At 46.4% G+C, this 15,495-nt stretch overlaps 1 pseudogene; it reads right to left on the reverse strand.

Moving 5' to 3' along the window:
- LOC115399629 (thymidine kinase 2, mitochondrial-like) overlaps window positions 1-14,771 on the reverse strand; it is a 20,136-nt pseudogene extending 5,365 nt beyond the window's left edge.
- Between the last annotated feature and the right edge of the window lie 724 nt (window positions 14,772-15,495).

Genomic DNA, 15,495 nt, shown 5'->3' on the forward strand with positions numbered 1-15,495 from the left:
GTGTGTGTGTGTGTGTGTGTGTGAGAGAGAGAGAGAGAGAGAGAGGGTGTGGACAGATAAGTTCAAGTGCATACCGGGAAGCAGGCTCATAAACATCCTGTTCTGAGGAGGGCTCCTCAGAACGACTTTTTAGACCGCTGAAACTCCGAAAAAGGATGAATTTGGGGTGAACAAACTTAAACACTATGTTTTGGGCTTCTGAGACCTATATGCCGTGACTGAAAAAATAGCATATGTCCCCTTGAAATTGAAATCACAACTGTCATGCCCTGTGCCCCTGTGGCCATGTGGGGGCGCCCTGTGCTTGCCCTGCCCCACCAGTTTCTGTCTGATCCTCTTGTTCACCTGCCTCGTTATCACCTAATGTGTGACACCTGTGTTCCCCTCTATTTAAGTTGCTGCTCCCCTTGTGTGTCTTGTGGGCTCCTTGTGGGTCTGTCCACGTGTTCTGTTGTGTGTCCATGCCCTGCATCAGGGCAGTCCTGAGTTTCTGAGTTCTCCGAGGTGTGGTCATGGCCCTCTACCTGAGTGGGGGGGGGGGGGGGGGGGGGGGGGGGGGTTTGCTCTTGGGTTCTTGCGGCCCTGGGCTCTCGGCTTGGTCGGTCTTGGCTCCCTGGGAACCGTGCCTTCCTCTACCCCTTCTGAACCCAGTGTGTGGACGTCTGGAATGGAGGGGTGGGTCTGGGCTCTGGGATGGCTGCCGGTTGAGTGCCTCTCTGGCTATTTCTGTCTTCTCAGGGGTCAGCGGTCATATTTGCATGATCACTGTCACATTTTGAACTTGATCACCACTCATCTTTAAACCATCTCATATTCTGCATGTGGAAGGAACATTCCTTTAATAAATCTGGATTCATCTTGGTGAACGTTCTGAATTAATTCATAACACTGAGTTTCCCGGACTGAGTGTCTGCACTGAGACTTTAGAACTAGATGATGAGTGAAGTGGGACTCGGACGGTTGGATTCTTCTCGTTAAAGGCTCTGGCGTGTGGAGTGAAGCTCACAAGACGGGAGCCGCGCAGCGAGAACGAGGTCCGTCTGACCAGCCAGTCCTCGTACAGCTCGTGGATGGCCTGCAGGTGCTCCTAGATACACACACACAAACCACAACATCCACACACACACACACACACAGTGCTGACGGGGTTAGGGTAGGATTAGCACGTGCACAGGACGAAGAGCTGCTTCCTCACCAGTGTAATGCCCTCCTCCTCCGTCTCTCGGCAAGCGCTGCTTCAGCCGCCGGTGGCACGTCTCAGGATCCGTCTGCAGGTAGACTGAGAGAACAGGGAGGAACGTGGAGCAGTTCCACCAGAACACGCTCCACAGCGCACAGAGACGGGGACAGTGTGTGTCCTCTCACCGATCAGATCCACAGGACATGGACACGTTGGTGGTGATCCAGTCGAACACTCATTGAGCACGGCAAAGTCCACCTCGGGCATCTTCCCACTGCAGGAACATTCCAGAGCACAGACTGATCCAGAACTGATCCAGAGACTGATCAATAAAGATTCGCTGACTGGAAACTGGTTCGATCCAGCCCTGGGCCATGTTCTGATCCGGGTTTACCCAAACACCCGGTCACAGGACCCAGAACCAAAACAGAACATCTGAAGCCTGAGGCTCGGGGCCTCCAGCGGTCCTGATTCTGGAGCTGATTGATCAGTGGACAGATAGAAGGACTGATCAGTGACTCCGTACCTTCTGAAGAGGTTCTCCTCAAAGACGTACTTGGCGCTGAAGATGGACCTCTCCATCATCTTGACGGGAGAGCCTCCTGCAGCAGAGTGGAACACCGATCAGCTGATCAGCTGATCACATCAATGAAAACTGTCTGAAAGAACAGCAGCACAACAAAGAGCAGAAGAAAGAGGGCGACTGGGAAAACCAGGACTCTGAACCAGAACACTCAACCAGGACTCTAAATCAGGACTGTAAAACCCGAACACTAAAACTAGAACTCGAAAATCAGGACTCTTCAGTGACTTCAATGATTCAAACACAGAAACTCTGATGGATCAGGACCTGTGGTTCTGGTGGCTCAGAAATGGTCCTGGTGGATCAGGACTGTGGTTCTGGTGGGTCACTTACTGTGGTGGACGTGTGTCGGTCACAGCCATGGTGAGCTGGATGTAGCTCTGCAGCGTCAGGCCCAGCGTTCAGGATCCTGGTACCTCAGAGCCTGCAGGGACAAAGAGTCCTCAGAGACGACCTGGAACCACAGCTTGACCACGTGTGTGAGCAGCTGTTCCCATCAGAGTGAGGCAGACCCAGAAAAACAACCTGAACCTGGCTGTTGGAACATTACCAGAGGATTGTGTCCTCGGACGTTCCTCCACTTGGAGACCGGCTCTGTGAGGACCTGCAACCAACCAGAGCAGAGGGTCAGTCCACCATCCGGTCCAAACAAAACCCCACCCTGCAGTCTGTTGTTTATCCAGGCCTCAGGAGTCCAGGTCCACCAGCCGTGACCTCCAGGTGAAGGAGTGTTGGACTGAAGGAGCAGTTCCACTTTTTTTGAAAAAACAGTCAAAGTAGGCGGGGCCGTTTTGAAACCAGAGGACACGGGCTGTCGAGAATCAGGAGGACAGGTCCCGGAGACAACATGGTGTCTCTGGGACATGATTTGAGAACAAGAGTCAGAATGTGATCTACCTTGACATCGCTGGTTCTGCTGAAGTACTCCAGACACGTGGTCTTCCCACTGGCAATGTTCCCCTCCAAAACGATCTGAGAGCAGGCACACAGAGACCAGGTCAGCAGAGACCAGGTCTACAGAGACCAGGTCAGCAGAGCCAGGTCTACAGAGACCAGGTCAGCACACACAGAGACCAGGTCAGCAGAGACCAGGTCTGCAGAGACCAGGTCAGCAGAGACAAGGTCTAAAGAGACCAGATCAGCAGAGACCAGGTCTACAGAGACCAGGTCTGCAGAGACCAGGTCAGCAGAGACCAGGTCTGCAGAGACCAGGTCAGCAGAGACCAGGTCTGCAGAGACCAGGTCTACAGAGACCAGGTCTGCAGACACAGCTTCACACTCAGACACCTGAGGCCTGGACACTGACCTGGATTAACAGACCCTGGATGTCTCAGTTCCCTGGACTATGAAGCAGGTTCTGAACCCGGGTACTTCAGCCCAGACTCCTCCAGTCCTGATGAGCGTTCACATAAAAGAGGCGGAGCTTACAGCTTCTGACCAATCACAACCTGCTTCACTTTAGATCTAACATTCAGTTCAGTTGATGATTCCACTCCTAGTACAGGACTCAGGTCTGTATGCACACACACACACACACACACACACACACCACACACACACACACACACACACACAGACTCACCACTGGTTTCTTGTGGTCTCCGTCCCGCTGCAGCTTTCCTTGGAGGGCAGAAGACATAGTGAGACAGGAGTCGTCCAGTCCCTCAGCTGTGGCTACAGGTCAGCAGGCTACAGCCAGGAGACACAGAGACGTCATGACAGTCATGTTCTCCAGTAATAAATCAACATGGACCTAATGACACAGTACACAGCTCCTTATGTTGAAGTCTTGCTGTGTTGGGAATGTTCCACTAACAGTGTTGTTTCTCCTTTGGACCCACTTTCAGTCATCTGACTTGACGTGTTTCTGTCTGCTGCTTTATAACATGAATATAATGGAAGAAGTGAATACGATGTGTTAATACAGTGCAGCTGGACTCCAGCAGACTGGTCAAACACCCTGATCACTAACGGCTGAAGACATCAGGCTTCAGTCCAGCCATGCACCACCATAACTCAACTTTAACTTCTACTGCTATTAGCTTTAAAGATTTAAACTCAAAGTGCGGACTCCTCCTCAGTCAGCATGTTAACTTAACACAACAAGAGCCAAAGTTCAGATGTGGAAGAGGGAATGATTAGAAAACATTTTGGTCATTTGTAAGACTGCAACTATTACTCGAGTAACTGGAGTACCCCGAGTACAAAAAAAATGCTTGAGACAAATTCTTATACTTTGAGGCTTCGTTGTGGCGATGAGATGCGCGCGCGAGAGAGAGTGTAGTGTGTGTGTGTGTGTGTGATTAACGGACATATCCAGGCGATGCAGGATATCAGACTTCTGTCTGGAGAGATAAGGAGGTCTGCCTACTAAACTGAAAGTATCTAATCGCTCCGGTGACGCACCGCGATTCAGAAACAAAAAAAAAAATTGCTTAACAAACTCCAATACTAAATGATATTATGCTGACAATATATGTGCTACATTTTCTATAAATAATCTGTAATGAAGAGCAGATAAAAAGTCTGGAGAAACGGAAAAGCTTCTCGAGGATGCTTGGATCAGTGCGCATATATGGAACGCGCACTGCGTGAGCCCAAAATGTACTCGATTATTCAAAGAAATCATCAATGGAATACTTGATTCCAAAAATACTTGATAGTTGCAGCTCTAGTCCTTTTTATGCAGATTATGTCTCGGAACGGGAAGATTTCTGAGGCACTCTGATACATACATAGATTATTATCAACATAAAAAAAAACAGAATAAAAAGCAGATTAAAGGAGCCTCAAGTTGGGGCCATCCGCCATCCGTACCATCCGCCAACAGCCTGGAGGGGGCCATGCTATCCCTCCAGAATTACTATTGCAACAACACATCATCAGTACACTCAAAATAAGCAAACTGGTAGGCTGTTACATTAACTCAATTGTAACATGTTTCATCTAAGCTATAATTTAGTGTTTCAATCATGACTTCTGCCTATACCCTTTCAGTCAATGTATTGTTTTTAAGTGTAAGAATTATGCTTCTTGTGTTTTCCTGTAAAAAGATGACTGAAATAAACTTAACTAACTAACTAACATGACAAAATCATGTTGGCTTTACATGAAGTTAAGCAACTAAACATTCATTAAATTAATTCACATTGCAGTTACGTGAAGAAATTGCGTTTGTACAACTAGGCAGTGAAAGCAACGTCAATATCGCGATGATCCGCGAGACTTTGCTGTTGCGACAGTTCGCAGTGACACCTGGGAAGAGGAGCTGACCGCACATGGAAAAGGTATGTATAAAACTTCATTATTAGCCATCTAAATGCAAACGAAATACTATGCATAAATGTTGCTGGTTAGTGCGCGTTGCAGCGGAACTGTGTGCAGGTTGTTTGGTCGCAGGTTGGTGTATTTTATGCCGTATTCACACCGGATGACTTCAGGGCGCCGGTGACCAATTTCACTGCAAAGTCAATGGCGATGAGCGACGACGAGCGATCTCTGCACTCGCGTCCTGTAGCCCAGAACGAGCCACCTGAGGTCGCCCGTAGCCAGAGTTAAAATATTTTAACTTTTGAGCGACTGAGACTCGGTGCTAATGCTAAAACGCTAATCACAAACGCATGCGGACGGTGGAGACATGTCGATATTGGGCGTACAGTAAATAAAATATTCAAAGAACCGTTTGTATTATGATGGCAGATATAGATGCGCAGCTGTCTACTTTCTTTTCCTGCAGTTATCTTTTTAATTCTGAAGATAGATTACATGGATAGTTGCCTGGCTGTATGAATAGTGTTCTGTCTGTTCATTTGTTCATTTGTTTAACAATACTGCAGTCCGTTTTTTTTTTTTTTTTTTTTGATAATGTTGCTTTGTGGTAATAATAATTATGATAATAATGAATGGAAGAATCTTTTAACATCTTGTAGCATCTTTGTTTTCACACTGGATTATGTATTTTAGTATTGAACTCTGATATCAATGTCAGTTTATTATCTCTGTCATATGTTCTAGAAAGCACAATTAACTTGATTTTTATTGTGCCACTGTCATACTGATAACTAATTTCACCTGCAAATAATGCCCATTTTCTAAGCAGAGCTCAGCATTTTAAGCAAAGCTGATGTTTATGAAAATGTTTTCATGTTCAAAATGAAAAGCACCTTTTCATTACTTGTGTTTGCATCTGTCAATTGTCAACTGTTGTCTTGGATGGACAAGAATTGATTGATCTCCCCCATTTTCTCACAGCAGTTTGTCACCAAAGTGTCCTGTGTCTTCAAGTGAGCTGTCCACTACATCTGTCTTCCATTCGTTTGCATCAGTGACGACATCTTTTCTGGAAAAGGTATGAAGTGTGGGGGATGGTGGGGGTGGTGGTTAAATCCTTAGTAACATTTTCAGTGCAGGATTGCAGTGTGGCTGCAGCGATGCCTCACCTAGAGATTAGATCTTGCATATTTTTTTTGATGTGTGCCAGTTTCAGCCAAATGTATTTTCTTGACAGATGTACCTTAAAGGATAAGTTTGGATTCAACTGTTTTCACGTTGTTTATAGAAAGATGTAGAACAATATATTCACTCAGAAGGGTTTTCTGATCTGAAAAGTGGTCCGGGAGAAATTTAGATCCATAGTCGAGCTGCAGACCTCCATATACTGTTAGCCAATGGGGCATGCGTGGCGCGGCTCCCAAAACGACTTTAATCGTCCAAAAACTCATTAGTTTCACAATATTTCCTCATGGTCCGCTCAGCTCTCCTCCACCACAGCCCGGTGTCGCAAAATACATGCTGTTGCGGTTTTACAGATCTCTGAAGTGAATACAGTGATCTGGAAGCAAACTGAAGTACATTCACCAAGAGACAGAAGGTGGCGCTGAGCACCAAGTTGTTGGTCGCCACCCGCTCCAAAGAAGAAGATCTCTGAACTGCAAACATCTGTCCCGATGTCTGTCCTGCTGAGCCCGTCTCTCTACCTATCAATAAGCCTCCTTTCGATTTGTAATGACACTTATGTGTATTGGGAAATGCTGTCAGTCATTTGTTTTGATTATGTGAATTAAGTGATGGGGGGGGGGATCAAATGTATATCAGAGAAAAATCATTGACCTTTTCTGAATTGTTTCGGCAGGCTGATGACGAAGGCTCCGGAACAGCTATGGCAGAGACGGTCTTTGGAATATTTGTCATCCGACAGGAAGGAGCCGGGCCTGCTGATGACCCAGAGGATGTTGGAATCATTCTGGAAGGGGTGGAGGTACTCAACAACTTGAGAAATGTTCCTTTTGCTGTTGCGATGTTGCTCGCCTGTGTATATGCTCTAAACCTGAGCTACCCTCCGGAGTTGAAATGTACCTTCGAAGCACTTCAGAAAATCATAATGGAAATAGACGGAAGCAGACTATCCAGAGAAGTACAAGCTCTCAAAACATTCCTTTGCCGTTAGTGAAGTGATGGAGAATCCTTCACACAGGAATTGGAGCTCAGACAATTAGTTATCTGTGAAGGACAAATATTTAAATGGAAGGAGACTCAGGAGGTAGTCCCATTTCCCAACAGTTAATGGTCAGAAGAAGCAAGATATATCTTGTATAGTCTCATTTTGAATACTGTCTTTTTTTGGTTGTTGTTGTTTTGTTTTGTTTTTTCCTTTGGATGGATTAAGTATCAAGTGCTGTCCATTTGATTTGCACTAACCCAAAAGCGGTGTTTTGTTTGATAAGTCAGAAAAAAAAGCAAAAAAAATATTTTAGGTTGACTGTATCTGTTTTTTTTTATATGGCTCTATTATTAGGTACTGTGATTTATTCTCTGAGCATATTTCTTTAACAAAAGCAGGGAAGCACTGTGATTTATTTTTATTTGAAAAAGAGAACTGCATTTTATTTTGTTGAAGCTACTGCTTTTGTTAAACTGTTATTGCCTACTTGGAGAAAAAATGTTACAGCAGCATTTTCCTGTTTATTTTCTGTTAATGCCCACCATTTAGTGGTTGTTATTTCAGCTAGCCCAAAAAAAGCAACATTTTGTGTTGTTGCACACTGCTTGTGTTGTTGCATACTGCTGCATGTTCCATTTCATTTTACTGAGAGTATGTGACTGTTTTGAAAAATAAAAATCCAAAAATTGTATGGAATTGTGTACCTTCTTTTAGGTTTTTTCCATTGACACCAAACTGTTAAACTAAAATTGTATCGTTGAATGAATGTATTAAATATGGAAAGTATTTCCATTTAATTAAATGGCTTTGGCCAATCAATAGGAAAGTGTGTTTGGCTGACTATTTAACCTGGGTTGGATCAACTTAATATACTGGTGTAATTTGGCTACTGTCAAATTAGTTGGTCTAATAGTAAAGTTAGTTGGTCCCAACCATAGTAAACAAGTTACAAGAACCCTAATGAATCTATTGAATCATCCATCCATCCACCATCCATCTTCAGCCGCTTATCCGGGGCCGGGTCGCGGGGGCAGCAGTCCAGCAGGGATGCCAGACTTCCCTGTCCCCAGACACTTCCTCCATCTTCCGGGAGGATCCCAAGGCGTTCCAGGCAGCCGAGAGACATAGTCTCTCCAGCGTCCTGGGTCTTCCCCGGGGTCTCCTCCAGTGGGACATGCCCGGGAAAACCTCCCCAGGGAGGCGTCCAGGAAGCATCCTGAACAGATGCCCGAGCACCTCAGCTGGCCCCTCCGATGTGGAGGAGAAGGGCTCTACTCTGAGCTCCTCCCTGGTGACTGGCTCTCACCCTATACTGAAAGCTACGGAGGAGAAGCTCATTTCGGCCGCTTGTATCCGGGATCTTGTCCTTTCGTCATGATCCAAAGCTCATGACCATAGGTGAGGGTGGGGACGTAGATTGACCGTAAAGCGAGAGATTCTATTGAATCAACGCGACTAAATAATTTGGACCCAAACCTAGTAAATAGTTCACACAACCCGAAAGGTTTAAGTTGAAACAACTAAAATACATCATGTTGGATGACTAAATTGTTTAATGCTGAAAGAAAAGACATTTAATCATGTGGAAATTTCCATGATTTTTTAGTTCATTCAAATGAGTGCTTTTTTGAGTGTAGGGTAAAACTAACGTGGTCTCACGACGGTCTCCCCCAGCTTGGGAAACAGGAAATCCTCCGAGGGAGGGACCGCCAAAGCAGAGGGGGCCGTCTGTGCCTGAAGAAGGCGCTGACAGCAGGCTGGGCTGGCTGCGGGATCTGCAGCTGCAGCTGTGCCAGGTGGATTAATTTTCATAGTGATTTTCATGAAGGTGATCTCTAGTGTTGGAAAATGTGTGATAGCCTTCAATCCACGGTAGTTTTTTGGAGCTATCACTTAAACCAAAGAAAGTCAGCTCGGCCGAGCAAGCTCACAGACCCAGCTTCCGCTGATATTTTTAGCAATATCTCTGGAACGGAAAGCGTTAGAAACTTATTCTTTCTATTTCTGAAACTAGAGAGTTACAGCTTTATAACAAGCTATCCTACAGCCTTCTATGCCTTCTGGAAGTTGTACAAAATCCTGGTAAATATCTTTAAAAAAAGTTCAAAATCAAAAGAAGTTGATTTTCTTTTTTATTTTCTATATATGTTAAAAACGAAAAATGATAGACACTTACTTTTCTTTGTTGGAATCTATAGCTTTCTAGCTTTCAAACAAGCCACCCATGGGTTTCTACTCCACCTGGAGGCTATGTAACATAGCGTACAAATTTTGTCATGAATTCTGAATGTAACCCTCATCTCAAATGCAAGTAAAGAAAGAAAGATATATTTTTTTATATATATAATATAAAATTAAATATTTATTTATTTATTATTTCCTTTAATTACATCTAAATTACTTTCAGGGCTGTTCCTCTTATTGTCTTTCTGTCTCTGTTTAGTTATATGCTGTCATACCAATGTTCCCCCCTCAGCCCCTCCCCTTCTCTCTGGCCTGGTCTAATTAAGCATGAAGCGGGCATGTCAGACAGCTGCAGTAAGTACACACATGAAAAAGTAACAAACTTTTAAGTTTAACACAACATGCAAAACAAGACGAAGAGAAAAAAAGAGTTGGACTGCTAAATACTTTTAAAAGATTGCTTTGTGATTTAATAATCTCTGTTGAAACCAATTATCTTTTGATGTCTCACGGTAATATTAGGGTGTAACATTTAGTGTGGGATTACATACTGTGCAAGTAATATGTAAGTACCCTTCTGAAGCTGGAGTTGTGATAATGTTTTATTCTGTTTCAGGATTAGTGGTGGTTATGCTACATAAAGTAAAAGAGATGTAGATCGCCAGCTTCCACTTCAATATGGAAGTATGACGGATATGGACCAATGTGGATTGGGTGGCAGCCGATGGCAGGGTGCCCGGCAACCGATCCCTGGACACAGAGACTCGCTCTAGGGACATGGAATGTCACCTCGTTGGGGGGGAAGGAGGCCGAGCTTGGGGGGAGGTTGAGAGGTACCGGCTAGATATAGTCGGGCTCACCTCCACACACAGCCTGGGCTCTGGAACCCAAACTCTCGAGAAGGGCTGGACTCTCAACTGCTGTGGCGTTGCCCGGGTGAGAGGCTGCAGGCTGGGTGGGTTTGCTTATAGCCCCACAGCTCAGCCGCCATGTGTGGAGTTCACCCAGTGAACAAAGGGTCGCATCCCTTCGCCTTCGGGTCGGGGATAGGTAGCTGACTGTTGTTTCGGCTTATGGGCCGAACAGCAGTGCAGAGTACCCGGCCTTCTTGGAGTCCCTGGGAGGGGTGCTGGACAGTGCTCCGACTGGGGACTCCATTGTTCTACTGGGCGACTTCAACGCCCACGTGGGCAGCAACAGTGAGACCTGGAAGGGGGTGATTGGATCGCACGGCCTCCCCGATCTGAACCCGAGTGGTGTTTGTTATTGGACTTCTGTGGTAGCCAGTTTGTTCATAACAAACACCATGTTCGAGCACTGGGGTGTCCAGAAGTGCACTTGGCACCAGGACACCCTAGGTCGGAGGTCGATGATCGACTTTGTTGTTGTCACTGACCTACGGCCACGTGTTTGGACACTCGGGTGAAGAGAGGGCAGAGCTGTCGACCGATCACCACCTGGTGGTGAGTTGGATTCTTGGCAGAGGTGGAAACCGGACAGACTTGGCAGACCCAAACGTGTTGTGAGGGTCTGCTGGGAACGTCTGGTGGAACCCTCTGTCAGCAGGGTTTTCAACTCCCACCTCGGGAGAGCTTCTCTCATGTCCCGAGGGAGGCTGGGACATTGAGTCCAGTGGACCATGTTCTCCATTTTCTCCACCTCCATTGTCGAAGCAGCTGCCCGGAGCTGTGGTCGTAAGGTCTCCGGTGCCTGTCATGGCAGCAACCCCCGAACCCGGTTGTGGACACGGAAGTTAGGGCTGCTGTCAAGCTGAAGAAGGAGTCCTGTCGAGCCTTATTGGCTCGTGGGACCCCAGAAGCAGCTGACGGGTACCAGCAGGCTAATTGAACTGCAGCCCGAGTGGTGGTGGAGGCAAAAACTCGGGTCTGGGAGGGGTTCAGGAGGCCATGGAGGAGGACTACCGGTCGGCCTGAAGAAATTCTGCAAACCGTCCGGTGCCTCAGGAGGGGAAAGCAGGTCTCCACTAACACTGTTTACAGTGGAGGAGGAGCTGCTGACCTCAACTGGGGATATCATAGGACGGTGGAAGGAATACTTTGAGGACCTCCTCAGTCTTGTCACCATGTCTTCCGTAGAGGAAGCAGAGGGTGAGGTCTCAGAGGCAGACTCGTTCATCACCCAAGCTGAAGTCACCGAGGTGGTTGGTAAGCTCCTCGGTGGCAAGGCACCGGGGGTGGACGAGATTCACCCTAAGTATCTTAAGTCTCTGGATGTGCTTGGACCGTCTTGGTTGACACGTCTCTGCAACATCGCGTGGCGGTCGGGGATGGTGCCTCTGGATTGGCAGACTGGGGTGGTGGTTCTCCTGTTTAAAAAGGGGGACCGGAGGGTGTGCTCCAACTATAGGGGGATCACACTCCTCAGCCTCCCCGGGAAAGTCTATTCCAGGGGGAGGATTCGACCGATAGTCGAACCTCGGATTCAGGAGGAACAATGCGGTTTTCGTCCTGGTCGTGGAACAGTGGACCAGCTCTAGACCCTCCATAGGGTGCTCGAGGGTTCGTGGGAGTTCGCACAACCAGTCCACATGTGTTTTGTGGATTTGGAGAAGGCATTCAACCGCGTCCCTCGTGGTGTCTTGTGGGGGGTGCTCTGGGAATATGGAGTCCGGGGCCCCTTGTTAAGGGCCGTCCGGTCTTTGTATGACTGGAGTAGGAGTCTGGTCCGCATTGCCGGCAATAAGTCGGACCTGTTGTTGGACTCCGGCAGGGCTGCCCTTTGTCACCGGTTCTGTTTATTTTTATGGACAGAATTTCTAGGTGCAGCCAGGGGCTGGAGGGGGTCCGGTTTGGGAACCACAGGATTTCATCTCTGCTTTTTGCAGATGATGTTGTCCTGTTGGCTTCATCGAACCCGGGCCTACAGCATGCACTGGGGCGGTTCGCAGCTGAGTGTGAAGCGACAGGGATGAGGATCAAAACCTCCAAATCCGAGGTCCTGGTCCTCGACCGGAAGAAGGTGGTCTGTCCTCTCCAGGTTGGTGGAGAGACCCTGGCCCAAGTGGAGGAGTTAAGTATCTTGGGGTCTTGTTCATGACTGGAGGAAAGATGGAGGTGAGATTGACAGGCGGATCGGTGCAGCGTCTGCAGTGATCAGTCGTATCGGTCCGTTGTGGTGAAGAAGGAGCTGAGCCGAAAGACGAAGCTCTCGATTTATCGGTCAATCTACGTTCCCACCCTCATCTATGGTCATGAGCTTTGGGTCATGATCGAAAGGACAAGATCCCGGATACAAGCAGCTGAAATGAGTTTCCTTCGTAGGGTGGCTGGGCGCTCCCTCAGAGATAGGGGGAGGAGCTCAGTCACCAGGAGGAGCTCGGAGTAGAGCCGCTACTCCTCCACATCGAGAACCAGCTGAGGTCTCGGGTATCTGTTCAGGATGCCTCCTGGACACCTCCCTGGGAGGTGTTCCGGGCATGTCCCACCGGGAGGAGACCCCGGGGAAGACCCAGGACACGCTGGAGAGACTATGTCTCTCGGCTGGCCTGGGAATGCCTTGGGATCCTCCCGGAGGAACTGGAGGAAGTGTCTGGGGACAGGAAGTCTGGGAAGCAACAGGGAAGCAAATAGACTGAAATGCACAGACATGTGCAGGCAGTCAGACTGTGAAAACCAAGCATGTACTTCAGACAGTGATGATGCTGATGACGAGAACGGGGATGAAGAAGAAATCGACTGATTCCTCCTAGATGTGAGAAATGTATGATGTGACCTACCACAAAGCATAGATTACAGTGGTCTAAAATTATGCATGTTCCCTAATTTTTTTGGCATTCCTTGGTTGAGTTATAAAATTTCTTAATAATAATAAAAAAAGTCAATTAAATGCTATTGTTCATGTTCTTTTCTCAATAACAGCATTGAAATCATCAATTTTCTGGAAAAATATTCACAATTCATTTATGTGTTAAAATACAGATAATGTTGGCATTTTTGCACAAATATTATTAATGACAGAACATTTATTTTTTTTCCTCCTAATTATGTAAATAATCCACAACATTTCAAACAAATATGTTTAATAGGAAAAGTAGGCTCGTAAGTGTGAAACTTAATTTTGTTTAAGATTCACAATTCATGACAAATTTTCAATGCAATGTAACATAGCCTCCCGGAAGAGTAAGAAGCATGGGTGTGCTTGTTTGAAAGCTAGAAAGCCATAGATTCCAACAAAGAAAACAGTAAGTTCTATTCTTTGGTTTTTAATGTATGTAGAAAATAAAAAAAGAAAATCAACTTTTTTTATTTTGAAAAATTGAACAATATTTACAGGGATTTGTACAGCTTCCAGAGGGTGTAGAAGGCTGCAGGATATCTTGTTGTAAAGCTGTAACTCTAGTTTCAGAAATAGAAAGAATTAAGTTTCTAACGCTTTCCGTTCCAGAGATATTGCTAAAAATGTCAGGCGGAAGCTGGGTCTGTGAGCTCGCTCGGCCGAGCTGACTTTCTTTGGTTTCAGTGATGATAGCTCCTAAAAACTACCGTGGATTGAAGGCTATCACACATTTTCCAGCACTAGAGATGTGCACCTTCATGAAAATCACTATGAAAATTAATTCCTCAAAATGGTACCGATGCCCTCCGGCTCATGTACTATTTGCTGCCTCTGCCGCTCCTTTACGGTGGCGCGCCTAGTTTCACTTTCATTTTTGCGCTCGCGCACACAGAAAAAAAAACAAAACAATAGATTTACAGAACATTGAAAAGTAGCGAGTAACGCAACCATAAATCTAAATGTAGTGAAGTCAAAAGTACAGATACCTGCTCTAAAATGTAGTGAAGTAAAAGTGAAAGTACCCCTTCATTTTTTTACTTGAGCAAAGTACAGATACACAAAAAAATACTTAAGTGTTATGTAGCCCTCCTAATCAACCCAAGATCCAGTCACAGTGTCTGTATACCTCTGACAGAGCAGTTCTCAAATAAGGCTCAAATGACTTAATCAGGAGTCTACTTCTATTAGATGAAAACCATGATGAAATACGATCTTTACGCTCTGCCGAGGATGCAGACAGGCCCAGTGAGCAAACTCTGGAGCTGAAACTGTAAATGTGAGCAACTGTCCTACACTGTTAACCCTCTGATACACATTACATCTGGGATCACACAATTTAACAATCATAACCCCACATTTATTAGATGTTATACACACACTTTATAACTCTTGTCACCAAAACCAGTGTCTTCTAAATGAAATACTCAAAGAAAGGAGCTCAAAGAAAAAAAATGAAAATGTACCTCTGACAAGTGATATATTCCTTTAGTGGAATCCTCTCCGCCGGTCCTTCACTAGGATCCACATCCACTTGAGACCGCCGAGAAGACGTCCAGGTCCAGCCTCCTTCACCTCCGTCCTCCTGTCTCCTCCTCCAGCAGCCGTTTCTCGCCGCTCCTCTTCTTCAGCCGCTAAACCGTTTTTTTTTCTTTTCTCGCCCCTCCTTGGAGTTGGAGCGACCCAAAAAAAAAAACCTCCGCCGCACCGACGCGCACTCAACTGATGAACTCATCGCTTTCAAATCGTCAGTCTACTCAAACTCAGTTTCTTTCTTCCCGTTAGATGCTGAAGCCAAAACTCCTTTTCCTCCAGGTGTCTCTCTCTCCCGCCTCCTCCTCCCGTCTTCTACTTCCTTCCCCTCAAAAAAAAAAAAAAAAACACTGACCCCTTTAAATGCAATCGGAAACCAAAGCTTCCAGATTAATTTCCCGTGACGTTCAATAACAGAGTTAAAATGAACTTCAAACCTAAATAATTTCATGCATAACAGCTTTAAATGCACATAAAAACACCTCTGTGAAAAAAAATGTATAAAAGTAAATATGAATTACGTGTATTTAACCAGGGTACTACAGTTACTTTCCACCACTGCACAACAGTAATCACCGCCAAGGCCCGACGCCTCAGTGGGGCCAACAACCGGGAAAACTCCAAAGCGGCCGACCACACCGGCCTCGTACCAGACAGCCCAGCTACCGAGCCAGGCGGAGGAAGCACAACGGCGTGCCCACATGGAGGAGAAGCACTCCTCGTGGGGCCGACACCCACAGTGGGTCGGCCGTACAAACCAAAGGGAGCGTCCGCGTCCCGATG

Source organism: Salarias fasciatus, chromosome 13 (assembly GCF_902148845.1).
Source record: "Salarias fasciatus chromosome 13, fSalaFa1.1, whole genome shotgun sequence".
In the NCBI taxonomy this organism is placed as follows: Eukaryota; Metazoa; Chordata; class Actinopteri; order Blenniiformes; family Blenniidae; genus Salarias; species Salarias fasciatus.